Here is a 21,058-nt window from a genome sequence, read left to right on the forward strand (position 1 = left end):
TTTAAGAAGCAGAGTTTCTGTTTACTTATTGATGGTAAATCAACAGGGTTGCATGGCAGCCAAATGGGTCTTTGAATGTGCTGCTTCATTTTTCCCATTAAGTCTAAGGAGTGTCCCAGAAATGGAAAAAATAAGGCATTAAACTTCAGTGAAGCAAAATTTGGAAAAATGTGTGTGATCCACTGAACAAAAGACACTGGGTTGGACATTAATGGAAAGAAACTTAGAGTAAATTATGGAAAGTTTAGTGATTATGTACTCTGAAAATTAAGGAAAATAATGGAATGCCCACATGAAGCACATAGAGTCACCAAGTGGGGAGGGAAAGGGAAAAAAAATGAAAAGATTTTTAAAGCACTATGATGTTTCTCTATAGGAGAAGGTGCACAAAGGCAATAGCTGAATAACTACAAGCCAAGTGGCTGAAGCAGAGAATGACTGAGCGGTTCCCAGGTAATCTTCCCTCCCAGGTTAACTCCCCTCTTCTAAATGATTCCTCCCACTGTGACCATTGATCTCTCTAAAATTCAGATCTGATTATATCACTCCTCTGCTTAAATGTCTTCAATGACCTAGTCTCAAGAAAAAGTCCAAATTCCATGGTGTGCCATGCAAGAACTTCCATAATGTAGCCATTCTTACTATCCAGTTTGTCTCTCCCCTTTCCCAACTCACACTTTATTCTCTAATTGTGCTGAACTATCTGAAGATACCCCCAAATCGACCTTTGAAATGTTGAAAATACTATTTCTCCTACCTGGAATGCTATGCTTCACCACTATCTTCTTTTTTCAAATATTTGAAAATAATGTTTGAAATAAATGTTTCAAATATTTGGGTGTTTCAAACATTTTGTTTCATTTTGTATGAACAAAACTTTCAATTCTCACAAGAACTTGGAGGTAGAAGACAATTCTTATTATCATCCCTATTTTATTGTGAGAAAACTGAGATTAAGTCTTTTGCCCATTACTTAAATCCAGCCAATCTTGTTTCCCAGTTCATGATCTTTCTTAACATCTTAATAAGCAAAGTATGTGCTGTAGTGGAGTTATGTATAAAGTGCTCTCTCAAATCAAAGACAAGAACTGAGCCCGGAACTGAAATTCAGGAAAACTTTCTTGGAGGAGCTGAGCCCTTTCTTGTGCTAACCTCTGGGTCAATACGGTGAATCACTGCCTTAGCTAGTTGAATGAGCAGACCCACTTACCTCAAATTAGGTGAGAAGAAAGAAACCAGGGTGGCAGTCAGATGATTCACACAGTTGTGACATACTCTTTGTTAAATATTAATATTTTTATACCATTTGGGAAATAACTATTGCCCCCAATATCCCCAAGTCCCACCCTTGTCATCCTGGCCATCCTAGCTGCAATGCCAGCTTTATAAGATTTAAGCTTCCAAACAGGTGTGAATCAGCTTCTATTTTTGCTATTCTATTCCATTGACTTAATTCTCTACACCAAAAACACACGGCTGTAATTAACTATAGGTTTGTAATAAATCTTGATATCAGCTAGGCTAAGTCCTCCTACTTTGTTTTTCTTCAGAAGAGTCTCAGCTATTCATGGCCCTTTGTTATTCTGTTTATGTATTTTTTATGTTTATCAATATACTTTGTTTTAGGTATCTATTGCTATAGAACAAATTATTCCATTAGTGGCTGGAAACAACTCATACTTATCTCACAGTTTTTGTGGATCAGGAATCCTGGAGAGGCTTAGCTGGGGGCCTCTGGCTCAGGGTCTCTCATGCTCAAGCTGTGGGCAAGAGCTGGATAGTCATCTCAAAACTTGACCTGGGGAGGAGTCACCTTCAATTTCCCTCATGTGGCTGTTGACAAGCCTCAGAAGATCCATGTCCAAGTTCAGTCACTCCGGCCTCTCCACAGGGCTGCCTGGAGATGTAGAAGCTGGCTTCCTCCAGAGCAAGCAATCCAGAGAGAGTGAGAGCCAGCACCTGAGGCAGAAGCCACAGAAGTGACATCCCATCATGTCTCCCATATTCTATCCATTAGAAAAGAGTCATTAAGTCCAGTCCACCCCAAGGGGAGGGGATCACACAAGATATGAGGAAGCGGGGATCATTGGCAGCCATCTTAGAGGCTGTCTACTACAATTTATTTATGGTAAATGTAAATTTTTAAAATAGAAAATACCTTCTCATATTTAAAAATTTTACATGTACCAGAGACCATATCGTAAGAAGTGTCCCTCACACCCCATTTGTCAAGTTCTATGAAAAATATTACTGAAATTTTGACTGTAATTGCAATGAATCTAGAGATTTGAGAATTGGTATTTTTGTGATATTGAGTCTTTCTCTCTCCATGAAAAGATGAAGTGTCTTTTGTCTAGATCTTGTTAATATCTTTCAGTATACTGTCATATTTTTAATTTATTTAGGTCTTATTAATATCATTCAATAGATTATCATAATCTTCTCTTTAACAATTCTGCACATCTATTAGATTTATTTCTAGTACTTTATTTCTGTTGTCATTGTAAATAACACCTTTCAAATATATATATTTTCTGACTACTTATTCCTGATTGTATATATGCAATTGACATATATCCAGCACCTTTGCTAAACTCTCTTACTAATTCAAAAGAAATTGTCAGTGTATCTTCTGTGTGGATAATTTTGTAAACCACAGTGATGACAGTTTTGTTTCTTCCTTTACAAACTGTATACCTTTTATTTATTTTTCTTCTTTTACTGTGTTGGCTAGGGCTGACAGTGAACTACTGTTTTGTTTCTGATTTTAAAGGGAATGTTTTGACATGTCATGATTTAAATAAATCTTATGTAGTTCTTTTGTAGATATCACCTAGCAGATCAAAGATGTTCTTTTTTATTTCTAGTTTACTAAGATATTTTAAAATAGTTAATGGACTGGGAATTTTAATTATTCTTTTATTTTCCATATATTAAGATGATTATATCATTTTCTTCTTTAATCTGTTAATATGGTGATTCTCTATTATTGAATTAACTTCATAATTAGGAAACCATCTTAGTAATGATGTATATTCATTGGATTTTATTTGCCTATTATTTCCTTTAGAATTTTTGTATCTATATTAGTGAATGAGATTGTCTTGTAATTGACCTTTTTCATACCATCATTGTCTGGATTTGATAATGAGGTTTAATAGCCTCATAAATTAAGGTGGGAATATTCTCTCTTTTCTTATTTCCTAGAAAATCTTGTAGAAATACCTGTTATTTAAATATTTGAAAGTATATGAAAGAATTTGCTTGTAAAATCATCTGACCCTAGCATTCTCTTTGTGAGAAGATTTTAAACTTACACTGATTAAAATTATTTTATGGTAATGTGACTATTCAGGCTTTCTCTTTTCTGTTGATTTTGATATGTTATATTTTTTCAAGTAATTTGCCCATTTCATCTAATCTTTTTTTTTTTTTTTTTTTTTTTTTTTTGCGGTACGCGGGCCTCTCACTGTTGTGGCCTCTCCCATTGCAGAGCACAGGGTCCGGATGCGCAGGCTCAGCAGCCATGGCTCACGGGCCCAGCTGCTCCGCGGCACGTGGGATCTTCCTGGACCGGAGCACGAACCCGTGTCCCCTGCATCGGCAAGTGGACTCTCAACCACTGCGCCACCAGGGAAGCCCTCATCTAATCTTTTAATGGATTGGCATAAGTTGTATATAATATCCCATTATCTTTTTAAGTTCTTCTGCATCTGAAGTTACATCCTCCTTTTTTATTTATAATATAGGTTTTTTGATGCCTATCTCATTTTTAAATCAATCTTACCGGACATTGAGCAATTTTGTCACTTCACAAAAACCCAACTTAGTTGATTCTCCTTGCTTTCTATTTCATTTATTTCTTTCATTTCTACTTTTATCCTGATTATTTCATTTTCTCCATTTCTTACTTTATTGTTATTTTTAGTTTCTTTTTTACTGAAGTATAGTTTACATACAATGTTATGTTAATTTCAGGTGTACAACATAGTGATTTGACATTTATATACATTATGAGATGATCACCATTGTAAGTCTAGTTACCATCTGTCACCATTTAAAGTCATTACAATATTATTGACTATATTCCCTATCCTGCATATCAAATCCCCGTGACTTATTTACTTTATAACTGGAAGTTTGTGCCTCTTAATGTCCTTCACCTATTTTGCTCATCTTCCCTCTATCTCCATCTCAGTTTGTTCTATCTATGAATCTGTTTCTGTTTTGTTTTATTTATTAATTTGTTTTGATACCACATATAAGTGATATATGATACCACATATAAGTTTTTTTAGATACCACATATAAGTGATATATGGTATTTGCCTTTCTCTGTCTGACTCATTTCAATTATCATAATACCCTTTAGGCCTATTCATGTTTTCACAAATGTTTATAATGGCCGACTAATATTTCATTATATTATATACATGTACCATATCTTCTTTATCCATTCACCTATTGATGGATATTTAGGTTGTTTTCATATCTCTGCTATTGTAAATAATGGTGCAATAAACATAGCATTGCATATTAGCATTTTCATTTTCTTCAAATAAGTTAGCGTTTTCAAATTAGCATTTTCATTTTCTTTTTCAAATTAACATTTTCACTTTCTTCAAATAAATACCCAGAAGTGGAATTGCTGGGTCATATGATAGTTCTATTTTTAATTTTTTGAGGAAACTCCATACTGTTTTCTATAGTGGCTGCACCAATTTACATTCTCACCAACAGTGAATGAGGGTTCATTTTTCTCCACATCCTCGCCAACACTTGTTTTTGTTTTTGTCTTTTTGATAGCAGCCATTCTCACAGCTGTGAGGTGATATCTCATTGTGATTTTGATATGCATTTCCCTGATGATTAATAATGTTGGGGACCTTTTCATGTACCTGTTGGCCAGTTGTATGTCTTCTTTGGAAAAATGTCTGTTCAGGTCTTTTGACAATTTTTAAAATTGGATTGTTTGGGGTTTTTGATATTAAGTTGTATAAGTTCTTTATATATTCCAGATATTAACCTCTTATCAGACATGTGATTTGCAAATATTTTCTCCCATTCATGAGGTTGCCTCTTTGTTTTGCTGCTGGTTTCCTTCACTTAAAAAAATTCAGTTTGATGTAGTCCCATTGCTTATTTTTGCTTTTGTTGCCCTTGCCTAAGGAGATAGATCCCCCAAAATATGCTAAGACCAAAGTCAAAGAGCTGACTGCCTATGTTTTCTTCTAGAAGTTTAGTAGTTTCAGGTTTTCCATTCAAGTCTTCATTCCATTTTGAGTTAATTTTTGTATATGGTGTAAAACAGTGGTCCAGATTCATTCTTTTGCATGTAGCTATTCCTATTTTCCCAACATCATTTATTGAAGAGACTATATTTTCCCCATTGTATAGTCTTACCACCTTTGCTGTAGATTAATTTGCCATATGTGAATGGGTTTATTTCTGTTGTATTGATCTATGTGTCTGCTTTTACGCCAGTGCCATACTGTTTCGATTACTATAGTTTTGCAGTATAGTTCAAAGTCAGGGAGTGTGATACCAATTTTGTACTTTTTTTTCAAGATTGCCTTAGCAATTCAGAGTCTTTTGTGGTTCCATACAAATTTTAGGTCTATTTGTGGTTTTTTCTATTAAAAATGCAGTTGGTATCTTGATAGGGATTGCACTGTATCTTTATATTGCTTTTGGTAGTATGGGCATTTTAACAATATTAATTTTTCCAATCCATGAGAACAGTATAAATTTCCATCTATTTTTGTCATCTTTAATTTTTTTCACCAATGCCATAGCTTTCAGAGTACAGGTCTTTCACCTCCTTGGTTAAATTTACTCTGAGGTATTTAAGTTGGTGCAATTGTAAGTGTAATTGTTTTCCTAATTTCTATTTTTGATAGTTCTTTGTTAGTGTATACAAGTGCAACAGATTTCTGTATGTTAATTTGTATCCTGCAACTTTGCTGAATTCACTTATTAGTTCCAATAGTTTTTGGTGGAGTCTTTAGGGTTTCCTGTTTATAGTATCATGTCATCTGTAAATATTGACAGTTTTACTTCTTTCTTTCCAATTTGGATGTTGTTTCTTTTTCTTGTCTGACTGCTGTGGCTAGGACTTCTATAGTAAAAGTGGTGAGAGTGGGCATCCTTGTCTTGTTTCTGAACTTACAGGAAATGCTTTTAGCTTTTTGTCATTGAGTATGATGTTACTCATTGATCATTGAGTGTGGCCTTTATTTTGTTGCAGTATGTTCCGCTATACCCACTTTGTTAAGAGTTTTTATCATGAATTGTGTTGAATTTTGACAAATGCTTTTTCTGCATCTATTGAGATGATCAATGATATTTATCCTTTGTTTTGTTAATATTGTCTATTATGTTGATTCATCTGTGGTTGTTGAACCACCCTTGCATTCCTGGCATAAATCCCACTTGATCATGATGTATGATCCTTTTAATGTACTGTTAAACTCTGTTTGCTAATATTTTGTTGAGGATTTTTGTACCTATGGCCTGTAATTTTCTCTGTGTGTGGTGTCCGTCTGGTTTTGCTATCAGGGTAACTCTGGCCTCATGGAATGATTTTGGAACTGTTTCCTCCTCTTCAATTATTTTTAGAATAGTTTGAGAAGGATAGGTATTAACTCTTCTTTAAATATTTGGTAGAGTTCACCTATGAAGCCATCTGCTCCTAGACTTTTGTTTATTGGGATTTTTTGAGTTACTGACTCAGTTTCATTACTAGTAATTGTTCTATTTAGATTTTCTGTTTCTTCCTGATTTAGTCTTGGTAGGTTGTATGTTTCTAGTAATTTATTCATTTCTTCTAGGTTTTCCAATTTGTTGGTGTATAACTGCTCATAGTAGTCTATTATGATACTTTGTTTTTCTATGGTATCAACTGTAACTTTTCGTCTTTCATTTCTGATTTTATTTGGGCTCTGACTCTTTCTTCTTGATAAGTCTGGCCAGAGGTTTGTAAATTTTGTTTATCTTTTCAAAGGACAAACTTTTAGTTCTATTGATGTTATCTAGTTATTTAGTCTCTATTTTTTATTTCCACTCTGACCTTTTTTATTTCCTTCCTTCTGCTAACTTTGGGCTTTGTTTATTCTTTTTTTTTTCTAGTCCTCTTAGGGGTAAGGTTAGATTGTTAGAGATTTTTCATGCTTCTTGAGGTCGGCCTGTATTGCTATAAACTTCCCTCTTAGAACTGCTTTTGCGGCATCCCATAGATTTTGGAAGGGTATATTTTCTCTTCTTGTTTGTTTCAAAGTTATTTTATTTTCCTCTTGATGGCTTCATTGACCATTAATTGTCTAGGAGCATATTGTTTAGACTCCACATATTTTTATTTTATTCAGTTTTCATTTTGTAGTTGACTTCTAGTTTCTACCATTGTAATTGGAAAAGATTCCTGATGTGATTTCAATCTTCTTCAATTTACTGAGACTTGTTTTGTGGCCTAACTTTTGATCTCTTCTGGAGAATGTTCCCTGTGGACTCGAAAAGAATGTGTATTATGCTGGTTGGGGATGGAATGTTCTGCATGTATCTATTGTCTATCTAGTCTAATGTGGCACTTAAGGCCAGTGTTTTCTTAGTGATTTTCTGTCTGGATCCATTACCATAAGTGGGGTATTAAAGTCTCCACTATTACTGTCAATTTATCTTTTTTATTTCTGTTAACATTTGCTCTATATATTTAGGTGCTCCTATGTTGGGTGCATAAATGTTTACAAGTGTTATATTCTCTTGTTGGATTGTCATAATTATGTAATGCCCTTTGTCTCTCTTGCTATTTTTAATTTAATCTTTGAGTTGTAGTGTTAGCTTATTAATCTTCAATCATTCTTTTCTAATACAAGTATTTAAGTACTGCTTTATCTGCATTCCAAAAATTTAATATGTAATATTTTCACTTTCAATCAAAGTATTTCCCAAATTTCATTATGATTTTTATCTGTCCCATGAGTTATTTAGCCTTAAAATTTTTAAATGCATGGTGTGGTTTAGTAATCTTTCTGTAAAATATTTCTAAGTTAATTGCATTGTTATCACAGAACATAGTCTGCATGATAAGAATTCTCTAAAATTTGATGAGTCTAAATTCTGGTTAGTTTTCATAAATGTTCAATGAATGCTTGAAAAGAATGGTTTTCTCTAATTGTTTGGTGTGAGAGTCAATATATCAAGTTTGTTGATAGTGGTGGGCAAATGTCCTTTATTCTAAGTTATTGATTGTTCTGCTTGATTAATCAATTGCTGAGAATTTTTTTAATATTGGTTATAATAATGGTAGATTTTTCTCTTTTTCTTATAGTTTTTAGTATTTACCTTATATGTTTTGAAGGTATGTAATTATGTGCATGAATGTTTTGAACTGTTATTCCAAGGGAATTCAACCTTTTACCATTATATAGTGGATATTTTTATTTCTAGTAGTGATTCTTGTTTTAAAGTCTTGTTTTGTCTGAAGTTCCCATTACCACACCAATTTACTTTTCATTATTATTTTCTGGTATATCTTCTTCCAGCATTTTACTTTCAATTTTTATATCCTTATACTTTGTGCAAGTCTCTTATAAACAACATAGAGTTAGATCTTTTTTTAATCCAGTCAGACAAACTTAACCTTCTAACTGAAAAGTTTAGCTCATTGATATTTACTGAGATTGTTGATGTATTGAATTTCTCTTTACCACCTTATTTTTGCCCTTTTATTTGCCCTGCTTTTTTTGTTTATATTTTTCATTGCCATCTTTTGGATTGCTTAAGGTTTTTGTTATTTTTCTTTTTTTTAACCTTTATTCATTTGGAAGTTTACACTGTATTTCTATTATTTCAGTAGCTGTTTAGAAATTTTAACATGTAAACATATTAAAGTCTAAAATGCTTTAATATTAGTTGCTCCAACTTACATGCTATTATCAGGAAATATTTTACTTGTATTCAAAATTGTTTTCATATTCCACAAATTAAACATTATTATTGTCATTGTTGTTTTAAATATTGTTTTATACAATAAATATTTATCTAGATTTACCCACATGTTCACTCCTTTCTTCACTATCCTTTCTTTCTTCCTTCTCAGACCTTCCCTCTGGGATCATTTTCATTCTTCTTGAGGTGTATTCTTCAGTAGTTACTCTACTGTTGGTAATAAACACCATATTTGATGGTAAACAGTTTTTTGTTTTCCTGAGAATGTCTTCATTATACTCACATTCTTAAAAGACAGTTTTGCTGTGTGTTTACATTTATTTTCTCTCAGACTTTGAAAACAGTATAACACTATATGCTATTTTTCATTTTTGTCTTTAATTGTTATCTGTTTCTAATCTGCTTTTTCTTTCTGACTACACATTAAATTTCTTTTCCTTTGCTATTTTGCAGCTTCACTGCAATGTAACTAGATATATAGATATAGATATACATATAATGTTTGCATCTTTCCTGCTTGGAACTTAGTGATTCCTAAATCATAGGATGTGTGTCTTTTATCAGTTTTGGAAATTTTTCACTGTTATCTCTTAGAATATTACCCATTTTTCATTTTCATGGCCACTCCTTCTGTAACTCTGATTACATGTATGTTGGACATTTGCTTTCATGTTATGATCCATGATTTTTGATGTCTCCTTCATGGTTACCATATCTTTGACATTGGTATGCATCTGGTCATTTCTGTAGGGTCATCCTATAATTCAGTCCTTCTCTTGAGTTGTATGGAATCTGCTTTTAAAACTAACTGAGTTTATTTCAATTATGCTTTTCAAGTCTATAAGTTCTTCTTCAAATGTGCTTTATCATCACTGAGAGTCTCTAAACTCATACTTTCAGTACTGTTTTATGTTCCTTTAAACTTATAAAATATGCTCTTTCTCTATTCTATATTTGAATATTTGAATATCATAAGTCTTTGTATGTTTGATATTTGTTTATTTGTTTCAACTGTTGGGTATTTCTGCTGATTCTCAGCCATGTTTCTTGTTCCCACATCTGTTTTGTAATGTTTAACTGTTGAGTTGTTTATCTGATATACTTTTATCTGAATGAATTCTTAGAGGCATGAAGTTGAGAGTTCTTTCACCCTCATAAGATTTATACCTGCTTCTGGAATCCACCTTTAAACCTATTATTTTCTAATAATTTTCTTTTAAGATAAAATAAGAAAATTTCCCATGTAAATTAGGATTTACCTCTAGTTCACTGTTCACTGAAGATGTGGCCCTTTTTGTTAGGTATGGTCTTGGCTTCACATGCAGGTCTTTTATGTGACTCCTTACATTATATGGACACCAATATTTGTTCCCTGCTACCTATGAGGCCATTAAAACATAATCTCTGGATCACCAGAAATCCACAGGTGCCCAGAAAGCAGTCATGGACTTTTCTCCCAGGATTTATGCTTTTGTTTCATGTTTGAGTGCTGGGGATTTCCTTACTCTGTTGCCAGCTCAACCATGTAATGAATAGTTTTTCCAAACACTTTATATAGTATCTGGGATTATTCTGTAGTGTAAGGCTTTGCAGAATATCAAGTTTGTAAAACTGTCAGAAATGGAAATCTAATTTATTCTTTTTAAATTTTGCCTAAATTAGAACAGTTCCTTTTTTAGATGACTAAGTTATTTTCTATTAAAATTCCTTATAATAAAAATATGTTTCTGTAAAACAGAAAATTACAAAAACTTCATAGAAAGAGAATATTGCTGAAAATTTTACCACTTCCCCAAAATATTCATGTATTAGGTTAAACCATTCAAAATAGTCCTTCTATAGGTCAAAATTAACTTTACATGGTTCAAATAAATATTTCCTTCCAGTGTTTTTTTCAATAACTGTGTTATATAAAGTAATAATTTATATATAATCTTATATATTTTTACCTTTGTAGAAACATTTCCCCATTAAACTTCTCACAATAGCTTGCTTATACAATACTTATATACATGATATTTAGCCTGATTGTTTTAATCATTTCCCTATTTTCAGACATTTAAATTGTTTCCACATTTTTATATAGCTAATACTATCGTGAACATCTTTATGCATAGAGCAATTTTCTGAATTTTGTATTTTCTCTTAGAATGGAGAAATGGAAATGAAATTGCTGATTTAGAAGCTTAAAGTTTTTAAGAATATTATTACCTATCAGCAAGTTACACTCCCACTTGCAGATGTAAAATATCAGAATAGAATATTCGGAGTCTCTCTCAGTTTCCTAATTTGGTATTCCAACACCTCATTTGAAAAGTTATGTGATGCTGTAGCTCTAACCTACATCTCACCTATTGAGAGGTGTTCTCATTTTCATATTATCTGTTCTTGGTTTAAATATCTCCCAGATACTCACCACATTTTGTGTAATTACTGAAAGAATCTCATCTAACTTCCCTTAGGAATTTTTTCAAAAGTACTATAAAAGTCAAATTACTTAAATCTACCTAAATTAACTCTTCAAAGAGGTATGCCAATTATCACCAAAGGCCTAAAATTTAGTTGCAAGCAAGTGTCAAGATTTCATTTCATTTCCATTTGTGGAAACACCATTTTGATCCTCTCTCCCAAATTCTTCTCTATGCAACAAAAAAGGCAATAACTCATACTTTTTTTCTCACTAGATTGTTTCAATAACAATAATAAGAGCTACTTTTTATTGGGTGCCTAATCTATGCCAGGAATCATGTTAGGCACTTTACATGATCTCTAATTCCCATAATAAACTTGCAAAGTATCATCATGCCCTCTTGATATCTGAGGAAAACTGAGTCTCAGAGAGGTTAAAGAGCCATGGAAAATAAAGGGTGGGATCAGAGTTGAAGTGGATTTGGCCAAAGTCAAGCCTTCCTCTACAGAAATATAAACAAACACAGTAGTCAAAGTTATGGCTCAATAAAGCAGGAGAGGGAGTCTCTTTTGTGCAGCACACCAGATGTCTTGGGGCAACAAAAGGAGCTATGGACATAATGGTTCACCCTTTATGTCATAGATAGAACTTAAAGGCCACTATAAAGAAACCTAGCTAACCAACCTTGTGAAATAGCTGCTGAGAAACAAACAAAAAAGTTGAGAAAATGAATGCATAGTCTGAAGATGGTTTTCCCTGTGGCTTAGTTTAATCAGCTAATAACACCCAAGAACAGCATGGCTAAGCTAGTTTTTTCATTCAATGCCATATTCAAGTGATGTTGTTTCACAGCTTTAATAGCCCTGTCAACATTCATCAGGGAATCAGTGCAGCCCTCCAGAATCCTGTCATAAAAACACAGTGGCTTTTTTAAATTAGAGTTGTGCAACCTTCAGCACACTCCAATTCTATGTTGAATTGATGTGTCTCACTCTCACCTTAAACTCACCAAGATTCAGATGAATCCAAGGGAAGCAGAGAGGGGTCAACATGGGCCCAGATGAACAAATGTATTTTCATAGGTTTCACAGTAAACTTTTATCTCTTGAGGCCATGGCTTTTTAAAAAATGAATAAATTATGGTAGGAAAATCTAACTCTCACCAACATGACAGTTGTTAGGTAATTATATGCTGGACACAAGTTCTGTGAAACATAGAAAAGTAGATGTAAATTCAAGATTCTGGTGGCATCAAGGTTGCTATATGCATGTATATACACGCATATAGCACCTGCACAGAGAATGTTATTCAGGCAGGAAATTGGGAGCCTAATTTAATTTGTCGGTTTTATTATTTTTTTAAAAAAATAATATTATTTACCAAAAGTCTTGCATCCATGTTTTTCTTAAAAATATAATGAGTCTTCTATGATTATCATCCCTGATTTTTGAATGGATCTGTGTACTCACTGAAAATCTATAGCTGGAGGTATTAGGAAAGAGGAGGGTATTCAACAGTAAAGTATAGACACTTGCTGCTTTTCCTAAAAATCTGATTGCAGAATCCTAGATACTTTGCTATTAAAACCACAATACATTGGGCTTCCCTGGTGGCGCAGTGGTTAAGAATCTGCCTGCCAGTACAGGGGGCATGGGTTCGAACCCTGGTCCGGGAAGATCCCACATGCCACGGAGCAACTAAGCCCGTGTGCCACAGCTACTGAGCCTGTGCTCTAGAGCCCATAAGCCACAACTACTGAGCCCTCGAGCCACACTACTGAAGCCCATGTGCCTAGAATCCTGTGCTCTGCAACAAGAGAAGCCACTGCAATGAGAAGCCTGCGCACCACAATGAAGAGTAGCCCCTGCTCACCAAGACTAGAGAAAGCCCGTGCACAGCAACAAAGACCCAACACAGCCCAAAATAAATAAGTAAATAAATAAAATTTGTTAAAGAAAAACATAAAACCACAATACATTATGGTGATGGTCACTTCTGGGTTTGAAGCTTCCATTGTCCATGAATTAAATGGAAAAAGTTTGTTCTTTTTATTTTTGCAATTCACTACTCAGGAGCTGTATTCAAAAATAAATAGCTCTAGGCAACTATAGGAAGAAAACTTCCAGTTGAACTGATATGAAACCCATTTGCTAAATATAGGGGTAAATTAAGTTTTTAAATTATACAATGTAAAAATAAATAGCTCTTACAATGGAAAGAAATAGAAAAGATGCATACTCTGAATCTCCACCTATTAGCGATCTTTTTGCCACAGCTCTCATTTTCTCTAAGATTAAATAATATGTTAAACATGATTTAGTCTTTTTTTAAGTGTATATTTACCATAAATCAATTATCTTATCTTAAATTTGATCTCAAATTTAATTTTTCTTCAAATAAACATATACAGCATCAAATAGTATAGATATAAAAAAAATTTCCTCACTTACTCTACTCAGAGTATGCCAATCATGAAATCAAAATTGTTTCATTTTTTAAAATAAACCAAAACTTTTTATAAAATGTTGCTTTCCAAAAATTCATGTACAAATTTTGACCTCACTTTTGAATTTTCCTTGGCAAAATTTCTGGAATAAATTAATCAAGTGCAACCCTCCACAGGGAAACACTTCCAAAAAATAACTTCCTCCACTGAAATGGAGTCTACAGAATGACAAGTGACTTCTCCACTTGACAATGTAAAAATGTAATGCTTATTTGCCAAAATATTCATTTTTATTGATAAAAGGAGACTTTGATTGGCAATTCATTAGATATGTGAAATAATTTATTTCCTGTTATATACCAAATATTCAGGTACAAATATATCTGAATATCTAGCATAAATGCGTTGGAAAGAGAAGAGCAAATCTGGGGTTATATTTTTATTCAGGGTAGTAATCTAAGAATATTCCTACCTTTTGATAAATTAGGTTTGAGGCCAAAGTGGAATAAAACAGGTAAGGAAATTAAACTTGTTAAATTTTTTGTAATTGTTGTAATGGGAAGTAACATCTCATAAACTTGTTTAGGAAGAAAATTCTGACCTCCTGTAATAAAGTAAATATGTGCAGAGAAATGGCATGAGTGTCAAATTAAGGGTTGATCTGTCTTCCCTGGAAGAAATACCAAGCCACCTTTGGTCAAGGGCTAACTTCATAAATGAGCCTAGCAGGTAGTTACCCAACCTGTGTGTTCTGAAATCTCTAGCAATGCTGCCTTTCTCAAAACATCTTTCCAGTGTCTGTTACTGGTACCTGAAATTCCACCTTTAGAAGATTATTTTCCTCCTTTCATGTTTTGTCCCATGCTAAAATGTAAATACTACAGATAATAATAATATATGAAGCTTATCAGTCATTTCTGTCTTCATGGTGATGAGTTGTTAATTGAAGAGATAAAGTTTGAAATAATCATCTGTAATGGGAAAGGAAATGCTAGTAAAGGGAGAAGGCCCTGGAAGATTCTGGAAGGCACTGGGAATTATGGGAGGTCACGGGGAGAGAAGGGGAGGCAATTTTTAAAAACTTTTTATTTTATATTGGAGTATAGTTGATTAACAATGTTATGCTGGTTTCAGGTGTACAGCAAAGTGATTCAGCTAAACATATACATGAATCTATTCTTTTTCAACTTCTTTTCCCATTTAGGTTATTACATAATATTGACCACAGTTCCCCATACTATACAGTAGGTCCTTGTCTGTTATCAATTTTAAATGTAGGGAAGGCAATTAAGCCAATGGAAGCTTCACAGTTTCTATTTAAATGGAGTTATAATCATTCTGGGGCATAGCTGCATGGGGCGAAATGTTGCTGGTTGGGTCAAACTCTGCTTCTAAGAGTTAGGAAGATAACACAAGTAAGGTCTTTTGAAACAGAAAATAAAGTATAAAATAGCTAAGAAAACAAACCGTCTTTTGATTTGAATATATGATCCTCAAAGAGTCAGGATCTACAGACATCTGTAACTGCAGCATTTCTTTTTCTGTGTCTACAGCATCATTAGAAGGCAAGAAACCCAACAGCAACTCTTTCAGAGGAGAGTCCAAGGGAACATAACATAAGTATTTCTCTAAGTGTGTTCCATGGAATACTTAAGTGGATAGATGCTAGAGTGATGAGTGGGAGGGAGTTCTTTAGATAAGTAAGTTTGAGAAAAGCTTTACACCATAGGTCTCTCTTAAAGGGTTAAAACATGTGTATGGCAGAGACTATTGCGTGTTCATGAAAATCCATCTCCTTGTTCTCCAGATCACATTTCCCAGCATTCATTTGCACTAGGTGTGGCCATGTGCTGGGTTCCAGACAATGGGATTTGCTTTCTGGGTAGAAGTCATGTGTACTACTCTCTGGATTGGCCCATAAAACCTCCCATGCACCATCTTCCTTGCTCTTTGCTCCTTCCAAATGTCTGGAATGGAATAAATCTGGGGTGATCTGAGGACCTCTTCGTTGAGGATGATGAAATTGATGGATGGTGAGTGGCTTTATGAATTACCTTTTGGAGGCAGCCATCTAATCAAGAGCTCTACTGTTGGACCACGTCATGAGCCAGAAACATATTTTATAATGTTAAGTCACTGAGATTTCAGTATTTTTTCCTATTACAATGCTTTAGGTATTTATCCTAACTAATAAAGTGCTTTGCATCTTAAACATTTGAAAAGCATTGCAGTTAAAAAATCATATTTACTTTTATTAAACCCAATATTTTCAACCGATTTAATCACAGTACATTTATGGTTTTGTTTTGTTTTTACTTTAACAACTATTAGCTAGTAGAACTATTAGTTTTTTTTATTGGGGAAAAACTACGTCCTTCTTTTTTTTTTTTTTTTGCGGTACGCGGGCCTCTCACTGTTGTGGCCTCTCCCGTTGTGGAGCACAGGCTCCGGACGCACAGGCTCAGCGGCCATGGCTCACGGGCCCAGCCGCTCTGCAGCATGTGGGATCCTCCCGGACCGGGGCACGAACCCGTGTCCCCTGCATCAGCAGGCGGACTCTCAACCACTGCGCCACCAGGGAAGCCCTATGTCCTTCTTTAGGGAAGACTCAATAAGCCTTTGTTCACTCCCTCTAGCCTTCTAGAAATTTATTCTAGCTAGAAGAGAAGTTTATTCTAGGTAGAAGAGGAGAGGACTAAGAAACAAACTATGGCCAGGATTATGGGAATGTACAGCACCAGGGATTTTAATTATAAACTCACCCACAGAGCCATGTTAGATATTCCAATGCAGAATTAACTAGGTGAGTGCAGAGAACAGAGGCATATGGTCTCTGAGGAAGCAGCTCAGAGACAGCCTCTCCCACAACTGGGAGCTGGGCCTGGCCCAGGAGACCTTTGCCTTCATCCACGAGGACTTTGATGTCAAAGAGACCTTCTTCAATTTCTCCAAGAGGGAAGTGACTGACCTCTTTTGACCCTGTTCTCATCAAGGTGAAAATTTTCCACCTAGACAAGTACAAACAACTCAAGTCAAGGTGCCCATGATGTACTGGGCAGGCAAGTTTGCCTCCACAGTTGATAAGAATTTTCATTGCCACATCCTCAAACTGCTTTATTGAGGAAATGCCACCATGCTGGTGGTCCTCATGGAGAAGATGGGTGACCATCTTGCCCTTGAAGACTACCTGACCACAGACCCGGTGAACACACAGCTCAAAAACATGAAAACCAGAAAAATGGAAGTCTTCTTTCCAAAGTTCAAATTAGATCAGAAGTATGAGGTGCAACTACAGGGACTGAGGAGTATGTAAAACAGCATGGAAAGGCAATCAGCACAATCCAGGTGGTGGGGAATATTTTGCAAGAGAAAAATATTCCGTTTCTTTGACATATTAGTTATAAGGGAAAAAAGGAAGTGGGAGTGGTCTATATATTGAAAAAGCCTTAAGAAATATATCTGCCATTTGCAATGTGTCATCTTTATCTAGATCATGATTCAAACAAACTATAGTGAAATATGACATTTGTGAGAGAATAATTTAACAGTGGATACTACTAAGTATTCTTAATAATATCTGACAATTGTATTGAATTTATGATCATAAAAAGTCTTTAGAGACTTCCCTGGTGGTGCAGTGGTTAAGATTCCGTGCTCCCAATGCAGGTTCCTGGGTTTGATCCCTGGTCAGGGAACTAGATCCCGCCTGCAGCAACTAAGAGTTCCCATACCACAACTAAGGAGCCAGCGAGCTGCAACTAAGGAGCCCACCTGCCACAACTAAGACCCAGTGCAACTATATATATATTATATATATATATATATATTATATATATATATAATATATATATATAATTTTTAAAAAGAGTCTTTATCTTCTAAAAAAAAAGATGAGGTACATGAACTGCTGAAGGAGATGGGAATCAGCAGAATCTTCTCACCCTGGGCTGACCTGAGTGAACTCTCAGTTACTGCGAGAAATATTAAAATAACCAAGGTTTTACAAAGAGCAATGATTGAGGTTAGTAAGGAACTGAAGCAGTGGTGGGAAAACTGTCAGAAATCACTGCTTATTCCATGCCTCCATCATCAAAGTGGACCGACCATTTCATTTCATGATCTTGAAGAAACCTCTAGAACGCTGCTATTTCTGGGCAGGGTGGTGAATCCAACTCTCCTGTGACCTATGACATGCATGAGTATTTAGAACTATAGCAAATGTTGAATCTGAGGTGTTTGAACCTACAAAGGACAGTGGCAGTGGGTGTCGAAAAGAGAGAGTGTCCCCCCTTGTCCTCAAATGCTAGTTTAAGTCGTTCTGAGATAAATCTGAGTATTAAATTCAAACTTATTTTAAGGAGAAAAAATAAAGTAAAAGGAGGGGGAAAAGCGAGAATCATATATAGAAGTTAAGGATTAGTGAGAAGAGACAAGTGTGGTGACAAGGTTCTAATTTTTTTAAATTTTGCCTTGCTTTCCTCTTTTCATATAAGGAATCATTATACAGGAATAGTAATTACTAATAATGGCCTTGTTCAGTTACTTTAATAAAAATACCTATTGTGATCTTGTATCTATTAGGACTCTATCAGAACGAGCAACTCAAATGAAGGGGATTTATTGGTCTCAGAGGCAGGACAAACCTTAGTACTGGTTTGCTCCAACTGCTCTATGATGTCCTCAAGGATGGGCCTTTTGGCCTTGCTGTTCTTCCTCCTGTGAGATTAGCAGCATTTTCAGTTTGCTTTCCATTGTGGTAGCAAGAACTGCAGTGGTTCTAGGGTTTGCATCCATACATCAGAGGAGAACTTATTTCCCCCAAGAAAACTTCACCCACATTTTGTTGATCTAATGTAGGTCAACAACCCTTCTTTTTTTTTTAACATCTTTATTGGAGTATAATTGCTTTATAATGGCATGTTAGTTTCTGCTTTATAACAAAGTGAATCAGTTATACATAAACATATGTCCCCATATCTCTTCTCTCTTTCGTCTCCCTCCCTCCCACCCTCCCTACCCCACCCCTCTAGGTGGTCACAAAGCACCGAGCTGATCTCCCTGTGCTTTGCGGCTGCTTCCCAGCTATCTATTTTACTTTTGGTAGTGTATATATGTCCATGCCACTCTCTCACTTTGTCCCAGTTTACCCTTCCCCCTCCCTGTATCCTCAAGTCCATGCTCTAGTAGGTCTGTGTCTTTATTCTCGTCTTGTCCCTAGGTTCTTCATGACCATTTTTTTTTAGATTCCATATATATGTGTTAGCATATGGTATTTGTTTTTCTCTTTCTGACTTACTTCACTCTGTATGACAGATTCTAAGTCCATCCACCTCACTACAAATAACTCAGTTTCGTTTCTTTTTATGGCTGAGTAATATTCCATTGTATATATGTGCCACATCTTCTTTATCCATTCATCTGTTGATGGACACTTAGGTTGCTTCCATGTCCTGGCTATTGTAAATAGAGCTGCAATGAACATTTTGGTACATGACTCTTTTTGAATTATGGTTTTCTCAGGGTATATGCCCAGTAGTGGGATTGCTGGGTCGTATGGTAGCTCTATTTTGAGTTTTTGTTTTTTGTTTTTTGTTTTTTGTTTTTGTGGTACGCGGGCCTCTCACTGTTGTGGCCTCTCCCATTGTGGAGCACAGGCTCCGGATGCGCAGGCTCAGCGGCCATGGCTCACGGGCCCAGCCGCTCCGCGGCATGCAGGACCCTCCCAGACCAGGGCACGAACCCGTGTCCCCCGCACCGGCAGGCGGACCCCCAACCACTGTGCCACCAGGGAAGCCCTATTTTGAGTTTTTAAAGGAACCTCCGTACTGTTCTCCATAGTGGCTGTATCAATTTACATTCCCACCAACAGTGCAAGAGGGTTCCCTTTTCTCCACACCTTCTCCAGCATTTATTGTTTGTAGATTTTTGATGATGCCCATTCTGACCAAACACCCCTTCTTGTATCTGCACAAATTCCAGAGTTTAGGAAAATGCCGTATACTGATTGACTTGTGTTTGCGTAACCTGGACCAGTCACTATGGCAAAACGGACCATCTGATTAAATTACACAATTCAGGCCCCTCACTTGTAGCTGGTGGTAGGTTAAATCCTTCCCCACACCATATGGCTGTCACACAACAGGGGAGGGGTGGAATTATTGATGAAGGGACAAAGATCAAATTTTGAATAAATTATATAATAATAAGAGTTAACACTTACACACCAGACACTTACTATATACCAGGCACTATTCTAAGTGTTTAAATATAAAATAAAAATATAATTAACTCATTAAATTGGTTAACTCACAGCAACACCATTAAATAGGCACTATATTAACCTCACTTTACAAATGAGGGAACTGAGGCATAGGTAGATTTTGTTTTGTTTTGTTTTGTTTGGCACAAAATCAAAGCATGTAGGTAACAGAGCTTGGCTTTGATTATATACAGTCAAGATTTACATATACATATGTAAATATACACTTAATAATATGTATAAATACATTTATGCTTTTACACACACATATATACTTATACACATATTTATACCACATACACACACTCACTCACACACACTCACATATTGGATAAATCCAGCTCTTCAGATCTTATGATCAAAACAAAGGCGCCATCTGCTGTTACAACCCTCTAATTGCAGAAAAAGCACCCCAGTGGAAATGAAGACCCTCAAACAATAGAAACTTAACTTCAAAGTAGTCTAAAATCCTAAATCAGAGCTCTGTCTCTCTCTTTGAGACATCCTTATCATACCTGAAAACACATTTAACCTTTCAGTGTTGCTTCCAGCTGGCCCTGCATACTTATTCTCTATATGACCTGTGAAAACCACTCCTGAATGGGAATCATTTCATTCTCATGTCCATGGAAAGACCATAACATGGAATTTTTTAATTTGGGGATAAAATGAGTTGTCCTATATTACACACCAAGTCCTTCCATCTTTAGCACCCAGTCCAGCCCTGTGCATATGTCTGCCTGTTCCAAGTGGCTGACTTTGGAGGCAACATGGTACTTTTCTTCCTCTTTCAGTTAGTGGATAAAATGTGATGACTGCAAATCTTTCCCAGGACATGGGAGTACATTGTGGCAGAATCCCTGTTTAATTTCTCTAACTGCTTTGTTAAACTTGGGACTTGATATTGGTCTGACATAGTGGGGGAGCTCTCCAGGGATGATACCTTGGATAGAGACCCAACCCTGTGTTTTCTCTTCTCTTTCAGAATAATTAATTCTA

At 35.4% G+C, this 21,058-nt stretch overlaps 1 pseudogene across 1 annotated transcript in view; it reads left to right on the forward strand.

The window, feature by feature from the left end:
* LOC309791987 (protein Z-dependent protease inhibitor-like) overlaps positions 1–17,983 on the forward strand; it is a 128,336-nt pseudogene extending 110,353 nt beyond the window's left edge. Inside the window, exons 2-4 of the transcript in view lie at positions 16,604–16,759; positions 16,794–17,083; positions 17,696–17,983. The product of the transcript in view is annotated as a protein Z-dependent protease inhibitor-like (transcript). The remainder of the gene's footprint in view (positions 1–16,603; positions 16,760–16,793; positions 17,084–17,695) is intronic.
* The last annotated feature ends 3,075 nt before the right edge of the window (positions 17,984–21,058 follow it).

This window comes from Mesoplodon mirus (assembly GCF_964341445.2).
Source record: "Mesoplodon mirus genome assembly, chromosome: 16".
In the NCBI taxonomy this organism is placed as follows: domain Eukaryota; kingdom Metazoa; phylum Chordata; class Mammalia; order Artiodactyla; family Ziphiidae; genus Mesoplodon; species Mesoplodon mirus.